Consider the following 10,769-nt stretch of genomic DNA (forward strand, 5'->3'; position numbering starts at 1 on the left):
AGCAATGATCGGAATTTAGATGAACGTTCCGTGGCTCTGAAGCAAGGAACCGCGCGCTCTCAGCAAAAATTTTGAATAAGTTGAACATTACATATATTTATACATTTTAAATTATTGAACGTGATCTGTGGGCTTCCCAAGTTGGAGGTAGGAGAGGGGGGCGACTCCAAATTTAAAGAATTTAAATAGGGCCCTAGATTAATAATACTTACATTTTCTATGTAAATATCAATATCAAATATTCAGCATCTCAAGATTACCCTCATCCCCCACCTCCCACCCGTGGATCCGCCAATATATCAAAGCATACATTATATTATCTATCCACTGCTGAATGAAGCCTTCTTCACGCAAAGTGCCAGCCAGCCCTCACAATCCTGCAGTGACACAATCCATCTCCTCAAGAACGGTCTCATCTCTCCACCTCTCACGCTGGGTCGTCCTCTCCTTTGGCTGCCATTCCATCACCAGTCTCGTCCACCTCTGCCTCGTGATGTGTCCGGCCCTGTGAATTACTGTTTTTTATAACTTATCAACATTTTCATTAAGTAAGTATCATGTAGCAATCAAAAGGTTAACATTCCAAGGGAAATCATGATAATATGGGTGTCATTTTATAACACGGGTGTTATTATTTTCATGCCTTGGTGATAGATTTTCCCAACATCTGTTGCCATCCCACCAGGCAGAGCTCCCAACTTCACCCGCCTGGACCGCAGCCCCAGGAGTGCCGTGTGTTGATCTCTGACGGTGGGAACGAGACCAGAAGCACGATACCGTTCAGCCGGCAGGGATGAATGGACACATCGCATCCATTTAAAGTATAGCTTGATTATTGCCTGAACCTCTTTTGGATTCGTACATGGTGACATCCTATTGGAACAATCATTTGTTGAGGTAACATTTTATTTTTGTAATCAAAATTATTTTATTATTATTTTATTTCTCAGCAAAATTGCACAGCAAGGGCTCAAAAGACGCTCACTAGATACAGTTGTCACGTATATGCATGAATATACTTTGATCTGCAAGGTTCAACAATTTAAATGTTTGAAAAGTACTTTGATCCTAAAATTTCTTGAGAGCTTCTGTTACTATTAAAATTACGATTGGACCCAAGAATGCATCACAAAGTGGATGATGCTAATTATGTTTTGTTGACATCCCCGCAATAGGGTTATCTATAATGCAATGTACCAGCAACATTTAATAATTAAACTTTTGATATTAATGAGTTTATTTGCTCATACATGTTTAATTACACTGGTCAACAAAAAAACATTCTGGCCTGGACTTTTGCAGCTGTTTTAGACTAATTTCAGGGTGCTGATTCCAAATCTGATCTCATATTTGCTTTATCACATCTCATTTTTATGCTATCGGCATACCCCATTTTCATTGATTTTACCCGAAATTAACTCTGTCACTTATGATTGCAAGTTGTTGCGAGTCAGTGACTGCTTTAGTGTTAAAATATGGTGCTGTATTTTTAGGATAGTGTGTTTATAATATCATTTTATGTAGATATCCACATTTATTTTATATTTTTCTTCTGCAGTTTTTATTGAAAATGCAATATTTAATATCTCAAAAACCTGACGTGATAGACAAAAACTGATGCCAGATTTGGAATCAGCACCTCAACATTACCTAAAGCCGTTGGAATACCTTATGCCAGAAAAAGTGTGTTGATCAGTGTTATTGAAGGAGCTGTCTATTACTCAACAGCTACTATGAGGTAACTATTCATATGTCTATTTAAAAGTGATCAGGAAATAAATAAAAAATGTGAATTTTTATCAGGCCCTGATAATAATTAGCCTCACCACCACCATCAATGACCACCACTGTCATCATTTTATTAGTTTTATGATTTTGTATGGCTGCGCTGAATAGTTCGCGGTGTTCCTGAAGGGCTCTTGCCTATACCACCAGGCAATCCCACAACGCCTGTTTAGCACCGCGCTTCGCCCCGGTGTGTCCCAGGTGCGCCGCGGTATTTTCAGAATTATAAGAAAGGAAACAAGCTCAAAGTTTGCAAGCTAAGACAGACAAATTCGCCGTGCCGTTCAGTGGTCGATCCAGTCTCAACCTCCCACCTCCAGCACTCCCCTCTCTACTGGTCGCGGCGCTTTACGGCAGCAGACAGCCGTAAGCCCTCACCCTCGGTGTGCCGCGATGATCGAGGAAACTCAAAAGTGTGAGTGCCGTGGAATGAAAAAGTTCAGAAGCACTGCTTTAGCAGTCTGCTGACGCTCATGTCGAAGCTTCTCCAAGATTTATCTCTTCAAATACATTTTGCTGCAATGCATGAATCCAGTTGGTTATTTGGCTGATGAACCAGATCTCATTTCATACAATTTGTTTTGCGCTGGAATAACATTTGTCTCGGGCTGCCAAATTTTCAATCTGGGGGTGTTCCTTTGCTTCTGTGTAGGGGGGGGGGCATGCTTTATGCCCATGCATTAGTAACATCCAGAAGCAGCTGTGGCAACGAGAGATTCCAAGCGCCCCCGCCCCCCTGATCTATCGACAGCTTCTCCAGGGCTCCGTATCGAAGACGTGCCCCCACCAGAGCTCATGACTGCGGCCACCTTGTCAGATATTCCACAGCTGTCAGGTATAAATATATTTTTTGTTTCCCCAATCCGCCCTGTTCAAGGGTTCCGGGATGTTCAAATCTTATAGAGCGCATAATCTCAAGGCAAAGTTTAAAAAGCGTAACACAAATAGAGTGATTTAGGTGGCAGGGGCGTGCAAGGGCCAATGAACGAGTGACCACAACACAGGGCACTTTGAGGTCACGGAAGGGCAGGGGAGGGCCAGGAAGGAGTGGAGGGGCGAGGGCAGGGAAGAGAAAGGGGATGGGCAATGGAGAAAATGTATATCCACAATGTCATTAAAACGCGAAATAAAAATTAATCGCAGCTGCTTACGATGAGAGAAACGTTCGTAAGCACCTACTCAGCACTCGATATGACCACATGTGTTCCCACAGGCCATGCATTCACGCCTCGATTCATAATCGATTTTTGTACTGAGCTACTTAATTATTTGCTCAAATTGTGATGTAAAACCTTCTGCCACCTGATTATAGCCACACACATTCAATTGTCACGGTACGAGCGGTTAAAACACGCCAATTGTTGTTTCAGCTCACCGCTGAGATGAACAACAACCCCTAACAACCAATTTGTGAGAATCGTTTTCTGATGTTGTTTAGGGTCGTGACCTCGTCATTAAGTTCCAGCTGCAAGTGTCCACTCAAAACGTGCAGAGCACTGACATGATGGCTCCTGACATCAAACACATCAATGAACTCAGGGCTTGTGTCCGCCTGTTGGCATTTATTTAAGTAGCTATAGCCAATTCAAAACCGTGTACTCCCTCCTGTGATTTTAAGTCCAGTACTGAAGACCATGAGAGCATCCCAAGGGCGTATTAAAGGTTGGAAAACATTGGCCCTGAACACGTCCTGTCCACATTCTTGAATTTGAATGTCTCTTGTTACCAGAAGCATTGACGGAATGGACGTTCAGTTGCCGTATTAACGTAGTATTTGTGACGTGTGTAACGAGTGTGGTTATGTTTGCAATAAAGGGTGCATATATTCACACCGATGGCGTCGACTGGGACAACTAAGTACTATCCGGCCGTGCAATGATCAGGCGAAGGTGGCAGCGACGAGGGCGGCGATGATGACAGCGACGACAAGACGAGTACAATCCCAGAACCGGCAGCCCGGAGCTCTCGCTCTCCACTGCTTTTATTCCACCCTAGCCACGCCTCTCTTCTCGATCCCACCAGGGGGTTCCAGGGGCACCCACACGAGGTCTATGGTGACCCTTGTCCCAGTTCCTCCGCCCTGCCAACACACCCGTTTATATGTTCAACGGCGTGTGCGCCCACCTGCAATTGCAGCTGCTGTACAACAGTCAGTGCTACATCACGACATCACCCCCCCCCCCGCTCCGTTAATAAAAACAGCCGTCCCGGCTGTCAATACAGCAGCAGCAACTGGCAGGCAGGCAGAGAAACTCCCCCAACTCGAGGAACACTAATGAAGAAAAAAAATCACCACAATTATTTTACAACCGCGCCATCCCCTGCAATCAACAACACATTCCACTTCTCTGCTATGCCCCCGCCCGATAGCAAACTCACCCCAACGTGACGCCCCGAACTCGCGAATCGGCACTCTCCCACAAGCCCCCTATCTGCGAATGGGCGACACCCCACACACAACACGGCATCCCCGAACTCGCAACCAATACACCACCTCAATTTCCCTTTTACCCAGGCCCTTAGCTCTAATACCCCTTCACCCTTGGATCTCCTCTCAGTGCAAGGGAAAGTCTTCCCATTCGGAGACATACTTCACATGATCCGCTCCATGGCGCCGGTCACCCTCGTCCCAGCGGGGTCCTGCACCTCTGGAACCCGGAGGGCCAAGAGACGATAGAGACGGAGTCCTCGGCTCAAAGGGCGTGGCCCCTCAATGCCCGGCAGCGCCTGCTCTGATCCGGACCCCAAGACCTCGCACTTGGCGGTCTCGGTAGGCCTCACAGACCCGGTCCATGAAGCACTTGGGTGCAGGTCTCCAAATCAGAGAGGGAGCTGTCCTCGCCGCGGATTCTCCCGCGGGGGTGTTGATGTTTGAGCTCCCCGGCCCCCCACTGCTGCCACCATATCTTGCAGGCTCCTTGTTGCGGCCTCCCACCTTTCCCGCTGCTATTTCTCTTCAAAGACCTGTATGTTTCTGGCCACCATTGAGGATGAAATTTCTGTGCCGACGGCGGAGGGCAGGGCAACCCTCAATCTTCTCGCCAGCTCCCGCAGCCTCTCCGCCACACAAAGGTCGAGTGCCCGCTCACCCAAGAGTGAGTATGCCTCACGTCCCAGTGCCAACAGCGCTGCCCAGAAGGTGTAGGGTGTCTCGTCCTCTAATCCGCTCCCTCTGGAGGAATCTTATGTGAGCCTCCCGTGCCAGAGCAGGAGTGGCCTCCTGCAGCTCCGTCACTCTTTGCGCCTCCTCCATGCGCTCCTGCGCTCGCCTAGAAATGGTGCCCGCTGGCCATGGGAGGTCCTCTGGTGACCAAATGGCACCCACCATGTGCGCTGTCCCCCATCTGGAGCCCCCTGCTCCCACTCTATTTTACCTGCTCTCCTCCCCACCGTCCCCTGGGGTTCACGCCTCATGCTGGCCCGCACCTCCTCTCCACATGGCGGTCCTCCGCAATGCTGCTTGGTCAACGCTTGACTACGGTAAAATTTCAGCCGCTCTCCCCGTCGACGTGCAGCTCCCGCTCTCCCCGTCGATGTGCAGCTCCCGCTCTCTCTATCGACGTGGATCCCTCATTCTCTCTCTCCATCGACACTCAGCCGCTCTCTCTCCATCGACGTGCAGCCTCTCTCTCGGTCGACGCTCACCCGCTCCCGCAACCTGGCGTAGCTACTCTCGCCATCGACGCTCGGCTGCACTCTGTCCGTCGATGCGTAGCTGCTCCAGCCTCTTTGCCTAGCCGTTCCCACTGTCGATGCCCAGCCGCTCTCCCTTTGCGGATGCATAGCCGCTAACCCTGCAATTTTTGCATAGCAGCTGTCCCGCTAATCCTCCGCTGCCCAGCAGCCATTGGCTTTATAACTGGGGTCCATGCTATGTATGTGTGTTGAACTTCTTTCGCACTGTACGTAGCCAACCGTGCTGTGTATGTGTGTTTAACTTCTTTGTACCTTACAAAGCCAACCATGCTATATATGTGTGTTGAACTTCGTTCACACCGTACGTAGCCACTCGTGCTATGTATTCATGTTGAACTTCTTTAGCACCGTACATAGCCAATCGTGCTACGTGTGTGTGTTGAATTTATTTCGCACCGTTCGTAGCCGACCGTGCTATGTATGTGTTGGGCTTCTTTCGCACCGCACGATTTGGGAAAGAAGAGAGCCGTCATGCCCATGCCCATGCAGGTCACACTCAGACGTTTGACGGAAGCACGGGAGGCGTCACGGGGGAATTCGGCCAAACGGCAGGCCGCAAATGAAAAGCTTGTGGGACAACGGGGGTCCGGGACCCCATGGATCACTGGGGACAAGGCGTGGCTGCATTGTCCCCAGGTGCCCCTGGGTACGTCCCCTAAATTACACCGGTCGTGGCAGGGCCCTATTGAGGTCATCGAGCTCAAGAGGCCGCAACGCGTGCGTGCACAGGTCGGTTGCCGTCACTGGCTTGCGCACCCGTCATGGTTAAACCCCTATGTTCCACCCTATGTAGACAATTCATCTCCAGAGCAGCGGATGTCTGATGTATCCGACGAGCCGGGGCCGATGAGCCCAGAAGTTGCGCTTCAGAAGGATTGTGTTGTGCCGCCCGCAGGACCCCAGCACCTGAAGTCCGGAGATCCCCCGAAAGCGCCTCTGTGTGATGGACCATGTGTGGAAGCCCAGTCACCATCTTCTTCTCCCAGGGAGGGGCCGCGCCCTTCAGGCCGTTTTTGTGATGTCCCGGTGGTTCCCAGCATGCAGGTTCCTGCTTGAGATGGGGGACCGGCATCGAGGACTTGCTCCAAGAGCACTTCTTTCCACAGAACCGCTCCCTTCCCATCGTTCAATTGTGTTCCGACGTCGTCGGGCGGGTAGACGTCGCCATGAGCCGGGCTGTGGCTTCCGGTTAATCTGGGGTTTTTTCTTACGCTCTTGGGCTGCGGTGCGCCGGCGGACGTCGGTTCAGGGTTAATAGTTACAGTTTTTTTTTTTACTGATGTCTGCTTACCCTCCGTGTTATGCTAATTGTGTTAGCACAAATTCTTGTAAGTTATTTCCCGCTCTTGTTACGTGATTGTTGTCAGCCGAGATGGCTGTTTTTTTTGCACAGGGTGTGGGGGGGTAATGTAGTGGTATAGCGCTGGCTGCTGGCGGAAAAGGGGACCTGCAGTGTACGGCAGAATTCGCGTCAGCAGGCCACAATATATACGAGAAGGGGACATCTAGAGGAAAAGTCACAGAAGGGGCCCATCAGGGAGCCCCGGGAACCTGCTAGTAGGTTCCAGAAAGGGGGCGTGGCCAAGGCGGAGCGTGCGCTGCAGATCTGTTGGCGTACTGGTGTGTGGGTGCTTGAGAAATGTCTGAATAAACAGGCGCAATTTTGGATTCTCGTCACTCCCTGAAGAGTCCTTGTGTGCAGTGGCCGGTGTGAGAGCGAGTTGATCGAGTTGTGTCGCAGTCATTAGACAATAGACCAGTGGTTCTTAACCTGGGGTGCGAGATGCCCTTTTTGGGGTGCGAGAAATGCCAGATATTTTTAAAAAGGTAAATCATCAAAAACATAAATTAAGCACGGGCACATAAGTTCAACTAATTTGTTTAATCAAACCTATGTATTTATTAACATATTTTTTCTTACGATTGAGAACCAATGGGGTGCAAGGCTGCAGTAAAAGGTTATAAGACCCACTGCATTAGACAATAGAGGATCGTAGGGCAGAAACAAGCAGACAACGCATGAGTACTGTCAACGCTTTTGACATGCATTCATTGATAACCACCCCTGTGTCCTTGATGTTCACCGGCCAAGAAAAACGAGACATTGGGAACGGGTCACAAGTCCACGCATGTTTTTTAAAGTTTTTTCCCCTTTGTGCTGACTAAATAAAGAAAATGGGCAGAATGTTGTTAGCTCTTTTGAGATCGCAGAATCAGAATCTGTATTATATCATGGAGAAATCCGATGAGCTATGAAGCTCTTTTTCTCAGATATGCAGTTGGGGTGGGTGAGAAAGTTACAACAACAAACAATACAAAAAACGATAGGAGTGCAAAGTTTAGGGAAGGTAACCAAATCACTAAACTAAATATATATAAAGTATATACGTTCAAATTTCATTAGTACACCAATTTGCAAACTTGGGCAAAGCAGCTAAACAACAGTAAGAGCAGTCCCAGACCACACCAAAACAACACACAGTTCCTCAAAATTGCACATTAACATTGAACTGTCGATACATGGGTACGGATCAAAGGTACAAGTCAAATTTGCAAATTTGATTTGTATCTAGCACTAATCTGCTTCAGGATTTTTTAAAGGAAGATTTGCGATGTAAAGGGAGGAAATGAGGTTGTTCCAAAACGTTGGTATTGCAACTGCAAATGCATTGTCATCTATTCCAATTCTTGTTCTTGGGATATTTTAAAGGTAATTAGATGGACATCTTAAGATTCTTGTCCTTGACAATAGGGTTAATGAACTAAGTATAGCACAGATTTGCCAGTAAGGATGTTATGGATAAACAGGGCCCAATGTAGATATCTTGCCTCAAGTCACGTGCGATTGAATTTTAAGAAGATATCACAATGGTGGGTCCTGTATTGTATATCCAGTGTAAATCGAAGAGTAGAATGATAAAGTGAGTTAGTCTTTTTAGTGTTTCATTAGTAGCTGATCTATAAACAGTCTTAGACAAATCTTGATTTGAAGCTTTTGTGACTGCAGGAATTCATACTCTTTGGTTCTTTCGGTAAAGTCACGTAGATAGTCTTAGAGCAGTCAAAAAGTGGCAGAATTATAACTTCAACAATTTGCAGGTGAAATCGAATGGGAAAATAATGCTCTGTATAAAAACCCTGTTCTATTTTCTTTTATTTAAGATGTGATCAATATGATCGATATGGGGTTGTAATCTAAATTTGGAATCATGATCCGTAATAGGTGAAGGGAATGAAAATTCTTTTTGATTGAAGAAAATAGCATAATCTTCGTTTTTTGTGGATTTAGGAGCAGTTTTAGTGACAACAATCAACATTGAATTAAGTCAGAATCGTGTTGGAGATTCTGTTTGACTTCATTTGGAGATTTACCTGACACAAGCATGACAGTGTCATCAGCAAAGATATTTAAATCCCAATGATTTAAGGTTAGTTCAAGATTGTTCAAATGTAAGGAGAATAGAATTGAACTCAACACGGAATGTTGTGGAAGACCCTTTGTTATTTTATTATTTGTGGACGAGATGTTATCGCTATGTCTTGTGAATTGAATATATTGTTAATAGTGTCAAAGGCTTTTGACAAGTCAAATAATAGGGCACAGCAGTAGTGGCCTCTATCACGGTTACTGAACAGAAAATGTCATAAATCCGTCATAGCTGTGGTGGTGCAGTACTTTTCTCTGTGAATGAGATTGTGACTTTTGAGGTAGCAGTTTATTAGTGAGTTTTGTATTTTTTCAAATATTTTAGTAATTGGTGAAAGGATAGAGATTGGTCTATAATTATTAGGATCTTCTTTGGAGCCATTTTATATACTGGATGAATAATAGCGGGTTTCCATTAGTGGAAATGTACCATCGGTGAGTGAGAGGTTGAAAATGTGTGTCAGGTGAGATCTGCCACAGCCGCAAGTACAAACGCAGGTAAATTGTCTTCTCCCGTGGATGACGATGTCGTAATTGATGCAAGCGTATGCGGTACATCAAGTGCAGATATGGGACTAAACTAGAAGTAGAACCGAAGACTTTCACTAACATGTTTAGCGTTGGTGCTTGGGGAGGAGGAAGAAGTGAGTGATGTGAACGGTCGTGTATTTGTAGACCTTTTTCTCTGGTGTGAGTTTGTCAAAGATATGTCCTGCTGATCCTAAACGAGAATTAAATCAATTGTTTTGTGAGTAGTTCTTTGCCATTAGGTCAGAGCTTTTTTGTAGAACATTTTAGTTTCCTTAAATAAACGTTTGCTAGAAGAGTATTGAATTTGGTTGTGAATTTAGAATAGTTTTATGATAACATGAACATTTGGCATTTCTTATTTGGCGAGTACATATTTTTCTTAGTGTTGTATAGGTAATCCAATCAGGGAGGTTGTTTGTTGTTTTTGCATTATTCCAGGCAATATCTTTAGTTTCATCAATTCAGAAATGTTTGGATCAAACCATGGTTTGACAATCACCCTTTATTCTGAATTTGTTTCAGGTGGTATGTTTGTCAATTTTTTTTCATGAATTGGTTCTTAAAATATAGCAGTTGTTATACGGCTGTGTGCAGAATATGCACGCGAATAATGAAGTCACCACGACATTCAAACTATGCTGAGATTCCTCTTGTGTTTGCTGTTTCATACACCGTTTCACATATTACGTTCTTGCGTATGATGGCAGCAGCAATATGCTCAGGAGCTGGATGCCAATGTCGAGGTCTGCTGGCCACGACGAGAGGGCTTCGGGAGAGAGTCCGTGTAGTTTTGCTGTTCCTCATTCTCCATTGGAGGAGCGCGGCCTGCAGTGGGTTTACTGTATGGTCCGTAGGATGGGCTACATGGCCGCAATGGCACTATTGTGGCTTGCCTTTAATGTATCTCTGTGTATCTCTATGCGTCTCCTTCTATCTTCATGAGTATCTATGGGTTTACGATATGGTCCATAGTTTGGGTTGTATGCCCGCAATTCTACTACCGTGGCTTGTCTGTAATGTTCTATTTATGAAGGAGATGTGTGCACAGGCCCGATGATGTACTGATGTGGTTCATGGTTCCACCGGTGTCTTCGAGGAGGAAAATAAAAGCTAGGAGATGTTGCGATGTTTGGGTGTCGAATGAGGCATTTATTTTTTAACATCACGTGTTTGGCCTGCGCGTGATTTGTGTGTGGCTATTGAATCGCCTACTTCAGCTAAAGTGCCTTAAATTGGAGTTGGCTGTCGCTCGGCTGGGGGCCGTCCATAAATGACGTCACACGATTTTTGACGATTTTTTACCCCCCCCCCCCCCCCTAGTCACACGGCG

Source organism: Lethenteron reissneri, chromosome 49, assembly GCF_015708825.2.
Source record: "Lethenteron reissneri isolate LAM-NWPU_2019-01 chromosome 49, ASM1570882v1, whole genome shotgun sequence".
NCBI lineage: Eukaryota > Metazoa > Chordata > Hyperoartia > Petromyzontiformes > Petromyzontidae > Lethenteron > Lethenteron reissneri.